Genomic DNA, 14802 nt, shown 5'->3' with positions numbered 1-14802 from the left:
GTTTCTAGAGAAGAAAAGAAGATGCCTAGTTTGGTTTATGGCCTTTTCTGAAAAACCTGATGACTAATTTCATGCTGGTTCAACTTCCTGTTGTCTCTGAAGGGTTCTGATTGAACCTCACACGCCTCCAGCATCACATAGGTACAGAAACACACAAGTGAGGGAATGTGTCAATCATGAATGTTATTATAGTCAGATCATCTCTCCGTTATGTAGCATTTCAGTTAGCATCAGAAGCTAACGTGCTTAGCGTTAGCAGCTAACATAGATGCCCTGGTTATTTGAAGATGAGGCATAAGCTAAGTGTCTTCTAGCATTAGCTTAGTGCTCTGTTATCATTGATTGAGTCGCTCAGCCCTGCTAGCGTTTGCTAAGCTGTCTCATCTCATGTCAATACTGCATAGTATTGTCACACCGGCCCCCTAGTCTTTGATAAGTTAGCGTAAACACCCCTAAATGAGAAGCGTTCAGCTTCAGAGCAGTTTCATGACAGACCTTGGTATTTATTTTAGAATGCAGCACTTGAAAGATCCTTTTTAAATAAAGGCCGGTCTCAGTCTAAAGGTAGCATAATTAGCTTTTCACTGCTGCCACATGTTAGCTGATATGTCAAAGGGACAGAAGTAGGAAGGAGATGTGTCTTCGTGGGACTTGTCATATGCTCTCAAAGCACTGCCATCCTCACCGGGTCATCTCTGGGAAGACCTCAACCATTAAAGAGACTGGCTCTTCACTGTGAATCTGGACCTTCACAACTACTGATCTTTCAAAGAGACTCTGGTCCTGCACAGGTAATGTTTAGTGACACTCTGGAACCACTAAAGCCAGTCTCTGCCACTCGTTCCCATCATTCCCAGTCCTGCTGCCTGAGACCTCTGATGGACGAATCTTCTTATGAGCCCTTTGGATGGAGCAGGACACAAGATCCAGACCTTTTTCTCACTGGTGGCGTGGTGGTCAGCACTGTCGCCTCACAGCAAGAAGGTCCTGGTTCCACTCCACCCAGTGGCCTTTCTGTGTGGAGTCTGCATGTTCTCCCTGTGTCTTCGTGGTTCTTTCCGGGTTCTCCGGCTTCCTCCCACAGTCCAAAGACCTGCTCAGGGGATCGGGTTGGTTGGTGACTCTAAATGGCCTGTAGGTGGGTGTGAGTGTGGATGGTTGTGTGTCTCTGTGTAGCCCTGTGATTGGCTGGCGACCGGTCCAGGATGAACCCCGTCTATCACCCTAAATTGGCTGGGATGGACTCCTGCCCCCTGTGACCCCGTGTCCAGGATAAGCGGTTTGCAGATGGATGGATGGAGATATATATATATAAATAACTTAAATTCTTTTCAATAGCTGATTCATTTAAAAACACAACTAAAGCTTTGATTCTGTCTCTTTGCATTCCTTGTTCTTCTAGAATATAATTTATAAGCCTCTCATTTCCAGCTTCGACCTCTTGCAATTTCATTCTGAACTTATTATTTTTCTTACAGTTAAAAAGAACATGTTCAACATCTTCTTTACATTCAGTACTTAATCCATCACCTTTCCTATCATTTTTAGTGTGGAATTGAGACCTGGATGACCTAGTCTTAATCTGGAATACACCACATCCTCTCTTCTGTCAAGACCCAGTACGGGCACTCTTTTCCCTCCAACCTGGCTTTGTATTTTATGGTATTGTCCAGCTTCAGGGTCAGATTCCCATTCACCTTGCCACCATTGAATGGTCTCGATCTTTATTAAACTTTTAGCTTCTCCCTTTCCTAATGGAACCTTAATGCCTATATGTTTTTATATGAGCATGTATATGAGCCTTTTTTGCTATTTTATCAGCCATTTTATTTCCTTTTAATCCAATATGTGCTGGGACCAAGCAAAACTGAGCTATGATCCCTAGGTTTCTAATAACAGGTATTTTATTTCTAGTGTATGGTCATCTTGTGAGGATGTTTCCTCAAAACTTTGCAATACTGACATGGAGTCTGTACATATAATTGATTTAAGGGTTTTTATTTCTTTGATCCATTACTCAATTTCACTTGAGTAAACAGATCAATAATTAGTTATTCTATATTCATACTTTCTTTTGAATTCTGGGATATAGATTCCTATACTACAGTGACCGCTGCTTGGGTCTTTGGATCCATCTGTGAAAATTTTAAGGAATCTATAGTATGAAGAATTCAGGTAATTTTGGGAATACGCTGCAAAAAAACATTCATCTGGAAGTGCTTTCTTTTGATTTAACAGTTGTGTATCTGTATTTGGGGATGGAAGTGTCCATGGAGGAACACAGAGCTAGTGCTGGGCTTTATTCTAGATTTTTCATTCCATACTGATCTGCTGTATATTATCTCTGTTCGATCCAAACCCACTACATTTGTAGTAGTATTCCCAGCAATCCTTAAGTACCGATTTTGCTGGATTGTTAGTACTTCCCTATAATCTGACCCAGTATGTATGAGAGGAGAGTTTAATAAATCTTAGATTGAGAGGCGTTTCCTCTGCCTCCACACTTGTGGGTGTTGTTTTCATGGCCCCTAAGGCTAAACTTAGAGCTTTAAACGGTTTTCTATCCAGCTTCTCCAGGGAAGTTTCACAAGCTGAACTGTATACAATACAACCATAATCAAAAGTTGATCTAATCAAAGCTTTATATCAATTCATCAAAGATCATCTGCTCCCCAATTTTGACCAGTCACCATCCTCATCAGGTTAATTACTTTTTTACACTTTGATTCTAATATTCAATATGAAATTTCCATGAGAGTTTATCATCAAACCAAACCCAAACCAAAAGGTATTTGAACTCCTCTCCTCTTCCAAGTGGTTGATCTCCATTTTTGGGGTGTTCTAAATCAGGTGGCTTTCCATCTATGCTCCCCATCCCACTGTGCATCGTTTTGATCACAGGGCGGGGCCGCTGAGACTATATGTATGAGCGGATCATCCACTTCAGGTGTGTCTGCTCTCGGGGGTAAACTTTGGCGTCGGCAGCGTGGCGGGTCTGGCGTGGCTCTTGCAGGGTCCAGTGAGGCTCAACTTGTCAGGTCGTGGTGGTTTTAGACTTTTAGAGTTGTCTGGCTAGAGATTGCGGCCGAGGGAGCGTGGCTGCCGCATTGTGTGTGTGGTGTCTCTCCATTCCGCGTCATCGACGGCAACTGCCGACTCAGGTTGGGGGTGGGAGAGCGTGGCCTTCAAGCCGGTGCATAGCTCCTTATGCATAGCATTTAATTCCTACGTCAAAGCTGCGTCCTTGTGGTTGCACCACTCTGCCGCTGGAGCGCTAAAGCTTCTATGTCCCCCAGTGGCTCACCTGCTGAAGCGGGCCTCTAAATATTGCGGCACCCTCCCACTGCTGTTCTGTTGGTGCCACTGGTAGGAGTGACTGGCTCATCTCGGCGGTGGTGCTTCTGGTTCCCTTCATTTTTCTGTAGTGCACCTCGGTGTCAACAGTTATGTTTAGTTTGTGTTTCCACGTGTGGTGTAACATTAGGCTCCTTCCCCCTCAGCAAGTCATCTCTGGCGGTGAGCCCCCAGACCCCTGTACGTTGCATTGCATAGTAACAAAAAGACTAGTGGAAAGGTTTATTTACTCGTCTCTAATCTCGTCACAGAACACAGCCCAAAAGACTACGAAGAGAAAGAGGACGAAAAAAAGCTGGTGGGTTCATTACATATACATACATATGTATACACGTATATAAGAAGTACATATGTATGTGTACACTTGTGTAGCCAGGTTCCTGACCGTTAGGGATCAGTGTTTTCTATAAATACTGGTCTGTTAGATGATGATGTACATGTCTTATTTACTTGAAATGTATCTATTATCTAGTTTGATTACGTTCAGAAAAGAGAAAAGATCAGAAATAATATTGAAATCAATTGGATAATTAACAGGATCAGTTTACTTATTGATCCTTTACTCATATGTGTGCATGTATCTGAATGGAGCTGAATTTAAGTGTTCCACTTAAGCGACCCATTTAGAGGCTTTCGTGTGTCTGGTGGGTTTTGGGTAATAAGGTCAGCATCACTATGGATTCGTCACCTCGCAGACGGGTCATCGCGCCTGATGGCCGACATCTTTGCCTGTCACATGTCATCATGGGCCTGAATATTCCTTCACCTCATTACCGAGCCTCCGCCCTGATGCTCATCTGCCCCGACATGTTATTACGAATAATTATCATTATTATGAACTCTCAAGACGCTTTCCATTAGAGACAGTAAGGAAGAGCTCCGGAAACAGGAAGTGTGTCTTAAAGAATAGAACTTTACCGTGTGGTGGATTAGGACTCTAGCAGCCCACAGGGTGCTTGATGTGATAACTAATGATGATCTGATAACTAATTAGCATCTCTTTTCCTGAGCAGGGGGGGCATGACAAGAGCTGGACTATGATGCCCCCTCCTTGCCTGCAAGACTCCCACTAATTGGGTCAGGATCATCCACTCGATGAGGATCTGGAGACAGATAATGAAGGAGGAACATGAAGCCACAGATATGATCAGTACACTGATCATATCTGTGATTTACTATGTTCTATTCACACCTAAATTCATCCAGTCTTAATGCTGAGCTAACGGTTTCTAATTTAAACATTTATTTAAATCATTATACATTTCTATAAAGTCTAGGGGTACTCACACGGTTTAGTGAGGAGCATTCAGTGAGAGGACATCTTAGAGAAGGGACAGTTCATTGAGGGTTAGTGATGGTTCACAGACCGGATCGTTTTAGAGATCCACTCGGATGGTTTCTCTTTACAGCATCAGATAATGCGAGGACTAGGTTTCTCTCGACAGCAGCAGGACGTCCCTCCTCATCTCTCTTCATCACTCACACTTCATCACAGAGTGCGACTCTCCAATCTCAAAGCGCTACAGATTAAAAGTGGAATTACAACATAATCTTTAATAATCCAGGCGGAGTTATTTTGAGGTTGTGACACTCAACCAGTTAATCTTCAAATTAGCACGAGAACGCTGTGTGAAGACGATTAGACGAAGAGAGCTGTGATTAAACACATCTACCATCAGGTCCTCACAGGAAGTCACTGGGGACCTTGAAAATTCCTCAGATTCTTCCACAGACCTCAGGTCAGAGTCCTCCACAGAGCAACTGGGGGACTCTGTGTGACACTAACATGATGCAGACAGTTGAACAATAGAAGTGAGATCCAAGCAGCTGGAGAGATGGCTGATGGGAAACAGAGAAAGATGACTGTATTTACCCAGCTGCTGTCTGAGGTGTGTCACCTCCTCATCATCCCTCCTGAACCTGGTCTCTGTGGAAACTGCTTACCCTCTGTGAGTCCTAACCCGCCAACAGAATTGGAGTGGCTTCAAGTCAGCATGAGCCACCTGCAGACCTGAGATCAGGGCACGGCGGCACAGACGCCTCTCAGGATCTGCGGATACAGGTTAACGTGGAAACAGGGGAGACACCTTATCAGTGTTTTCATCACAATCATCACAAATATTAGACTAACTAGTATTTTGACCAAAGTATGTTAGACATTTCTTTAAGACCCCAAGGAACCATCAACTTGTGGTAAAATGGGCACACGATGGGTCCTTTAAGCTTCAATTAAGGAGTTCTGAATGATAATAATCTTAAAATCTAAATTGTGACACATATATTTATAAATTATATTTGACTCAAAGTGAAGAAGATGAAGGACAACTTTACTTTTCTTGACTTCATTTTACTCCTCTATACCCTCTTCTCCCTCATCATCCACTTCCTACTGGTTTAGCTGAAGGTTGGACCAGGTCTTGGGGATCCAAAAGTTCTGGAGGTAGCTAAAGGTTGTAGTAGGTTTTGGGGCTCCGCTGTTCTGGAAGTGGCTGTTGGAGATCGTTTTGGGGTTCTACCGCTTCTTGTAGTGGCTGAAGGTTGGACCTGGTTTTGGGGGTCCACAAGTTTGGTTGTTGGCTGAAGGTGGAACCTAGTTTTGGGCCTCCAAATGTTCTGTAGGTGGCTGAATGTTGACCCTGGTGTTGGGGCCCCACAGGTTCTGAATTGGCTGAAGGTTGGACCTGGGTTTGAGGCTCCAGATTTTCTGGACTTGGCTGAAGGTTGGAGTTGGTTTTGGGGTTACACCATTTCTTGCAGTGGCTGAAGGTTGGGCCTGGTTTTGGGGCTCCAGATGTTCTGGAGGTGGCTAGAGGTTGGACCTGGTTTTGGGGCTTCAGCTGATCTGTAGGTGGCTGGAGGTTGGAGCTGTTTCGGTCCATGTTCCCAGGGTCGAGAATGTCCCGTGTGATGCCCTGATCCTGCATGCTGTAATCGCCAAAAGCCTCTGACCGGAGCATTTTAATGAAATCCGTCTTAACTTCTGGTGGCTGATTACTTCCTGATTTATCTAGCGGTGTACTGCAGCAGAGAAAAGATTCCCATCACATTAACTGTTTAATAGTGAAGTAAAGTGTGTGTGTGTGTGTGTGTGTGTGTGTGTGTGTGTGTGTGTGTGTGTGTGTGTGTGTGTGTGTGTGTGTGTGTGTGTGTGTGTGTGTTCTATCTGTTATAGTATGATACACTTCTTGATTCATTCCTCCTCGTGACATCATTGGCTCAATACTTTTATTTATTAGAAAAACGTAATAACTGATTTCTTAATGCGTTTATTTATTTAGTCCGAAAGCGTGTTAGCGTTGACCTTCAGATTATTAAACATTTAAATGAATCCGCTGAACGTATTTGTCTCATTGTGTTAGTCAGTGTACTCTTCCTCCTCTTCATCCACACCTTTCGAGCATCTAGACGGGGTGAAATCCTCCAACAGGAAGTTAAGCCCTTGATCTTCAGCAGAGAAAAGGTATTTGTGCTTCTCCCTGAAAGCAGCTTACAGAACGAAGTGACTTTCATTTGGTTCTTGAGAGAAACAGAGAGAGCGGATTTACTCTCAGATTGACTCGCAGATTACAAACTTCTCATCAACTGGGAGGCTTTTATTCTAAAGCAGTACTCAGTCTTCTGTACACCTCAAACTGCTTCATCTCTCTCTAAGGACATGTATTCCTTCACCCTATTAGCATGGTTATAATAAGCATGTTTTAAAGGAACAGCTGACCCGTAAGTGTTCTCTTACCTGTACAGTTACTGATCAGATGGTTTGGAGTTGATTGATCCTCACATTCTGATTCTTGCTCCTACAGGTCAAGCATTGGAATCTTTAGGATTTTGTATGTGAATATTTAGACTTCAATACTCCCAACATCTTGTCTTCTGACACCATGTTTAATGAGGCCATGTTTAATGATGTCATCCCTCTAAACATATGTGGGAATTTTTTTATTCTAAATGTGTTAATTTAGATTAATAGTGCTTAATGGCAGATGCCAGTTTGCATTGTTAGAAGAAAGAAGAAATTAAGAGTAATTAGTCAGAAGTTATTTATTATTCATTTAATATTATTAAGTTATTTAATATGTTTGTATGACTTTTTGACTCAATACTTATTAATAGTAAAAAATGAGTAGAATATAGATTAGATTATAGAATTCTGTATCGATCTTGTGAAACATTACACTACTTTTATTTATTTATCTTTTTGTGGGGAGAGTGGGGGGGATTTGTGCCAGGGGGGAAGAAGAGCCACTCCCCGTTTCTGGAAAACCATAGAAGAAATTGGTCATATGACCATATCTCATCCTCCAAATAAAGAGAGATACATGGAGTTAGGCACATTTTCACTCGAAAAAAACGGTATTTTTTCTTTAAAAGTAAAAGTTAAGTTATTAAGATTTTTTGATTGTAGTGTCTAAACAATCTTAAACGAGTTAGAAAACATTTCACACATGTTTTAGTGCTTTAGCAGGCTACACAATGAGTCTATAGAGTTAGCATGATGGTAGCTCTTAACTGCTGAATCATGCTAGTTTTTTTAACTTGTGGGTCTGGGGTGATTTGTGCCAAAGGGCCTGGGTTAAAATGTGCCAGTGGCCCACATGTGATGAACATTGTACTCCTACATTTTAGCACTTGAACTATGTGACACACCCATCATGCCAAGCACTTATCAGGAATCAGGAAACATTTATTGCCAAAAAATGTCAAACATACAAGGGATTTGTTTTGGCGGTTTTGTCCGGGGTGAGAGGGGTCGGCCACGATCTTTTTAGCTGCTTCAGAGACCTGGAAGCGAACAAGTCCTGCAGGGACGGCAGATTGCAGCCGATCACCCTCTCCGGTAATAAATGGAAGACAGACCGGGCTCCAACTCCTCTTGTGGAGTTGGACAGAGCAGTGAAAGACGTGCAATAGGGAAAAACCATACATCAGGTGGCAAGGGAGATGAAGATCTGCAGGGTGACCTTGAAAAGATTCATGAAGAAGAAAAAGACTGGAGAAGTAACAAAGACAGAGTATAAGACAACAGGACTTGCCAACCTCTTCAAAGAATACATGCAGATCATGTAAAGGCACTAGCAGCAATGTTTCCAGGCATAAGTGCCATGAAATGCTGTGAGCTGGCTTTTGAGTATAAGACATGGCAGAGATATCCCTGCCTGCTGGATCAGAGAGAAGAAATCAAGTTAGGTTAAGTGTGCATTTATTAATGGTAAGCTATAGGGAACATTGATAATTACTTTCCCAGGACATGCTCAGTATCAGTCATCGCCATGCACATCCTACAGAGAATCAGAATTGGGTACTTATTTAGAGCATATAACTTTACCGTATGTAAAATCTGAATGTAAAGTATTTTTATTGTTTGTATCAAATGACATGCATCATTCTGAACAATATATTACTTTGCACAACTCACCCCACTTTCCCCTATATGTTTTGTACACATTAGTACCTTCAACTGAACCTCATGTTTCATCAAATACGAGATTTTAGCAGTGATAATATTCGTCACTTTCATCCTCTGATGAGCGGATCATGACAATCCTGTTAGATCAACATGCTGCCGTGTGACTAGCGTGCTCTTGGCATGTTGGACCCTACCTTTGTCCCTGACGGGATCAGGTCATGTGACCTCTGGCTGTCATGTGGCTGCTGAGCTCCACTTTTCATTAAGTGCCAAATAAAGAAATCCTGATGTTTAATACATTGTATGAGTTATGTAGTTTAATCTCTCACACAGCTGCTGCTTCCTTTAAGATGTAAGAGGATTTAGAGATGAAGTGAACATCATTGTGCGAAAGTCTGTTGTTTGCTTATCCTAGGTCAGATCTGAGGAAGATGAAGACTGACTCTGACCTTACAAAATAACTACGCTCATCTTTTTTTGTATATATATTCCGAATTAAATATGAAAAATAAATGAAATATGTTTGTATATTAGGGTGGTCAATAGATTAAGAAATATTAACTAATTAATCTCCCATTTTGAAATGCATTACTCTGGATTCATTTTTCTTCTAAAGACTCCTGTCGAATTATTACTACGTAGTTTAGTGAAAGCGGAGTCTTTTCCTAACTCCTCATGAATTCTTCTAACCGCGTTTGCTTGACCCTGTGATGTTTTCCATAAAGGGTCAAGGAACAGTGGTTAGGAGGTCATTTCTTTGACAATCCAGCCTATGTGCATATGTATGTACTGTATATGTGTGAATGTATAGTAGAAGTGGTGCCGAGTTACATTAACTCACCCTGAACAGTACACACGCGTTCAAGGGTTTCTGTTTGCCAGGGTGTTGCGCCAAACTCTGCTGATTACCATTATTCCTACTAACATGCTAATTAGCAACATGTTAGTGTGTCAGGCCGCAATTATGTTAATTACTTTGAGCAGTTCAAGTCCAGCTCGTCACCTTCAGCGCTGGGTAGAAGACATTGCTGGAGGCCCACATCAACAGCTCCATCTTCATCCTCATATTTATCACAGCGACGCAGAGAAAAGCTTCTGTTTAAAAAAAGAATATTTCAGACTTTAAGTTCAGCTTTATTGTCCTTAGCACATAAATATACTAAATACAAGTTGAATAATGGAGACCCTTACAGGTGGAGGAGAACCTGACAGGTGAAGAAGCCCCTTTCTAGGTGACCCCGGTCCCCGGTGATGTCACTGTCTATGTGAACTCGTCCCCGTTGAACTAAAAGAACAAAACTGCTTCTCTCCTCGGCTCAGCCCCCAATCAGAGGCGGCCCCTCACAGGGGAACTAATTCCACCATTAAAGGGCAAAGTTAAGCACATTTGCGATCCTTAGAAGAAGGTAACGGTATTTGAATTAGCCCCGGTTGGGAGGAGACTCTTTAATGTTGTGTCCACAGGACAAACCCACATCAAAGGCAGAGGACGTCCTGACGTGGATTAGAAAGACGGGCAGGTGGCCCCCGGACCGTCCTCTGTGGGGCGGGGGGCTGGCGGGCACGTTGCCTCGTGCCGCGCCATCCTTGCTCTCAATGCAAATTAAATCCGGGCAACGGGGGGGCGCTTTAAATTCCTGCAGGAGAGAGATTCTCCCCCTCCCACTTCCCACCCCTCTACTCTTATCATCCCAGCGCTGGGGGACTCAGAGAGAGAGAGAGGGAGAAATTCATTTTTATTTAGTATAGGCCAAAATTGCAAATTACAAATTTGCGTTAGAGGGCTTTAGAGTCTGTACACATGCGACATCCTCTGTCCCGAAAGCCTCACATCGGCACAGGGAAAATGAAAAGACAGCATTAGCATGCCAACGTTGCTCCCAGTCACTCTGTATCTGGATGCCCCAGGAATCTGACAGTCAATGCAGAACATTAATAACAATAATTCACATTACTGTCTGTGCTGCCCTGCTGCAAAGTATTTATGAAAGCTACTGGAGGAATAATTATGAAGTAGTGAGAGGGGTTTCCTGTGTTTTACATATTTTCTGCATTTGGAGTTTTTTTTCCAGGTACTTCCAGGTATCGTGGACGTTTGACCCCCCCAACCTGAAGCCAATCCGGAACCTGTTCATCACGTTTTTTAGGAGTATGAGATGAATATTTTCCATGATGCTCTCCATCTCAGCAGGTAAAGGTGTTTCCAGCTGTAGGTGAAGGGGGGCTGTCTCAGGTCTTAGATTTTCTAATTCAGATCCATCTAAGATGGTGCTCCGGGCAGCCTGGGGCCCAGTCGCCACTGTCTCCACATATTAGCATAACAATTATTCTTTGTTCATTTTGCCAATTAATTGTGTATGGTTGGTTCTTGTAGGATCCTCTGGCCAGGTCCATGTTTACAGACTGTAAAGCCCTCATAGGCAAATTTGTGCGATTTTGGGCTATACAAAATAAAATGAATTGAATTGAATTGAATAGGACTCCAGCCCCCCCCCGCGACCCTGTGTGCAGGATAAGCGGTTTGACAATGGATGGATGGATGGATGGATGGATGAATTGAATATGGATCTGGTTCATACAGCTCATGGTCCAGGACTCTTCTGAAGCGTTGTGAACCCTCCTCTGCTTGATATAAGTCCTGTTGGTTCCTTCAGCATCACTTTCGTCCTCCGAAACCTCTCTGTTCTCAGCGCAGTGTCATCAGCATGAGGTCGTCATCATCATACACGGTATTCTGAAACAAACATTTACTTTACTGGTCTTTAATGGTTTATACTGTACCTGACTAGTCTCTAATGGTCTGTTATGGTTTCTAATGTACTTGACGGGTCTTGGGCCTACCCAGACTGCACGTCACTGCATGTTAGACTTATGATGTTTTTCTCAATTTTTACACAATACACAGCAGTTAATGTAGATCTAATCCTCTCGGAACAATTAAGATTTATCACAGCAGTTCAAAAAGAACGTCAGTGTGGTTTTGGCTCGGCTTCAGAGGGGGGCGGCTCAGGGAACGGAGCCAGGTGGAGGCAATTGGCCTCAGCTGAACTGAATGTTGATTGTTTTTGACTTGTTGATTAAAACGCAGTAAGGACGATCGGGAAGAGAAGGGAGCCGCCAAACGAGCGAGCTAGATGCCGGGAGCTCTCTGTGTTTTGACCAAAGTAAGCAGCAAAATAAAAGTAAAAGTATAAATATGTAAAATTAAAAAAACGGCGTGAATGAGAACACGAGTATTGAGTGTTTTCTATGGGAGAGTCAGGAAGCGGAGTCCCGGCCACCGAAACCATGAAGTGCAACAGCAGCCCACGGGACTTCCTTTTGTATTGGACGGGACATCGACACAGTCTTTTAGCCTCAAAACAAGATTGTATTTGTGGACCAAAGAAACAAATCATTTGAAATAAACAAAGTAAAAGAGAACACTAGTCTGGATGGTTTTGTATTGGAACAAATGTGTGAGTCAGGAAGTGGAGTCCAGGAAATACAAGACAGGCCACCACACTTTCACTCGCACACCTTGCATACTGTGTGTGTCACACACACACATACATTCAGCCACACACACAAACATAGTAATCCTGAGTCAGTCAGCTGTCAGCAGAATGAGGGCCTGACTGGTGGAGGGCAGCCTCTGCTGACCTGAGATCAGCAGTCTGAGGCAGCAGGAAGTGACTCTTCTTGTGGCCCCTATCAGGCTAAAGGGCTATGTGGCTAACCCCCCCCCCCCAGAATCCTGGTCCATCAGCTCTCCCTCACAATTACCAGCAGCCTGGAGGCCAACAGACTCATCTCAGATTTATGACCCGTCCCCCCACCCGCCAGGTGTCTCCTCGTGCCACGTTCCTCAATTAGTATAAAGAGCCCTGATGGGTGGGAGGATCTGTCCTGCTGCTTCTCTCTTCCCTCTTTAGGATGTCTGACCATAGAGTACATACAGAGTACACATAAAGTACATAAAGTATACGCATAATACACACTGTATTTTAAAATACATTGCATTGTCTGTGTTATACACTGAAAGACGAGTCTCTGTTCAGTATTCCAGATGGGTTTATTCTGTGAAGACAGCAGATAGTCAAAAAGACATAAGCTCAAAACACGCTGGTCTGAGTCACTTGTTACAGGCCCCGTCATGCCTACTAACCCGCTACTGCCACCTACTGGCAGAAACGAGTGCTTCCCCGCAGCCACTCCAGGGAAAGGGGGCAGGCTCAAAAATCCACACAAAGGATTTTTTTCAACACAATAACCAAAACAAACACAGTGACAGGGGAATGCCACAAAACAATACAACAACTCAAACACTGCCAGCCCTTAAAATGTTCGGCCAAGATCTTTTTTTTCTGTTATTTGTTCTCCACAAGGATGTCCATCACTCTGTCTGTCTTCAGCCTCAAACCAGCCCCACGGTCCATCCAACCTGCCTATATTATATATTTCATACATATATTTTGTAGAAGTATATACAAGAGTAACATAAGTACACGTTCAATACCATGGTGGTGTACATTTAGTATTCCACTGCAGAATGAGGTTGAGATCAGGGTGATCAGAATGCCTCACAGCACATCGAGCTGTAGGTGCTTAAGCCACTTGATTACAGCAGGGCTTAAAACATGACATGGTGGTAGGTGCATAACATCAGACAGTAAGACAATGAACAACAAGACGAAATAAAATATAGGGCTATGGGCTAGGGGGGTATAGAATAGACAATTTAAAAATAAAGTGTACAAGCAATAACCAGTATGGTTATATCACTTTATTTTTAACTCTTCATCCCACCGGTCACTCCCTTCACACTCCACATGCACATACACATGGCACTTTCACGTACTCTACACACTGCGTTGTGAATGTATCTACACACAGATACTCTAAACACTGTATTGTGACCAGTGGGATATCAGAGTCAGCGTCTGTTGATGAGCCCGACTGCCGACAGGAAAAAGTTTGTGAGGCGGGAGGTCTTAGTCTTGATGGACCTCAGCCTCCTGCCAGATGGAAGGGGCCCAAACAGTTTTTGTCCGGAGTGAGAGGGGTCAGCTACAATCTTTTTAGCTCGCTTCAGAGACCTGGAAGCGAACAAGTCCTGCAGGGACGGCAGATTGCAGCCGGTGTCATCCGCAGTCTTCAGGAGCTTGACGGACTGGTGACTGGAGGTGCAGCTGTTTGTGTACAGGGAGAATAGCAGAGGGGAAAGAATGCGGCCTCCCAGTCCTCCATCTGTCCCTTCTTTCCGCCAAGTGTCCTCCACCTCTCGCTGCTGTCCATTAGGTGTCCTTCCACTCTCCCTCCTCTCCACCAGGTGTCCTCAGACAGTCCTTCCTCTCCACCAGGTGTCCACCTCTCCCTCCTCTGCATTAAGGGGTCCTCCCCCTCTCCCTCCTCGACCAGGGGCCCCTAGCCGGCTTTTCTTCACAGATTTTATCCTGGAAACGTGGGATGGATCCTCATGGATGATGGCAGTCCAAGACTGATGGCCGCAGGGTTTATGACCCAAGGGATAGGAAATGATCCCATGAAGAGAGGGGCCAGTTTCTTAGATTCCACTCTGAGTGGAAGGTCACGTGCTGACAGCCAGACATGTTATCCCGGGGCATAACGGGGTGCAGGGACACGGCGTCTGTTGGCGGACTTCTGGTAGCGGTTTGAGGAGCGCAGCAGTGCGGAGCAGGTTTCCAAGTACCCCGGCACCTCTGGACAAATGCCTGCACAGAGGGGACCCTGGTCTCCTGTTCCTGCTCTGGGAACAATGGTGGTTGATACCCTCTGGCACACTGGAACAGTGAGAGCCCGGTAGCTGAACTGGGTAGGGTGTTGTGGGCATACTCTGCCCACAGGAGTGCTCCGACCAGGGGGAGGGGCTGCGAGATGAGACATCGTAACGTTGTCTCCATCTCTTGGTTCATCCGCTCAGCCTGCCCATTAGATTGGGGATGGTACCCTGACGACAGACTGGCCGTGGTGCCTAGCAGTCTACAAAACTCTGACCAAAAGCGAGAGGTGAAATGTGGTCCCCGGTCAGAGACAACGTCAAT

Source organism: Gasterosteus aculeatus, chromosome 16 (genome assembly GCF_964276395.1).
Source record: "Gasterosteus aculeatus chromosome 16, fGasAcu3.hap1.1, whole genome shotgun sequence".
NCBI classification, from domain to species: domain Eukaryota; kingdom Metazoa; phylum Chordata; class Actinopteri; order Perciformes; family Gasterosteidae; genus Gasterosteus; species Gasterosteus aculeatus.
Note: the sequence above shows the minus strand (reverse complement) of the source record.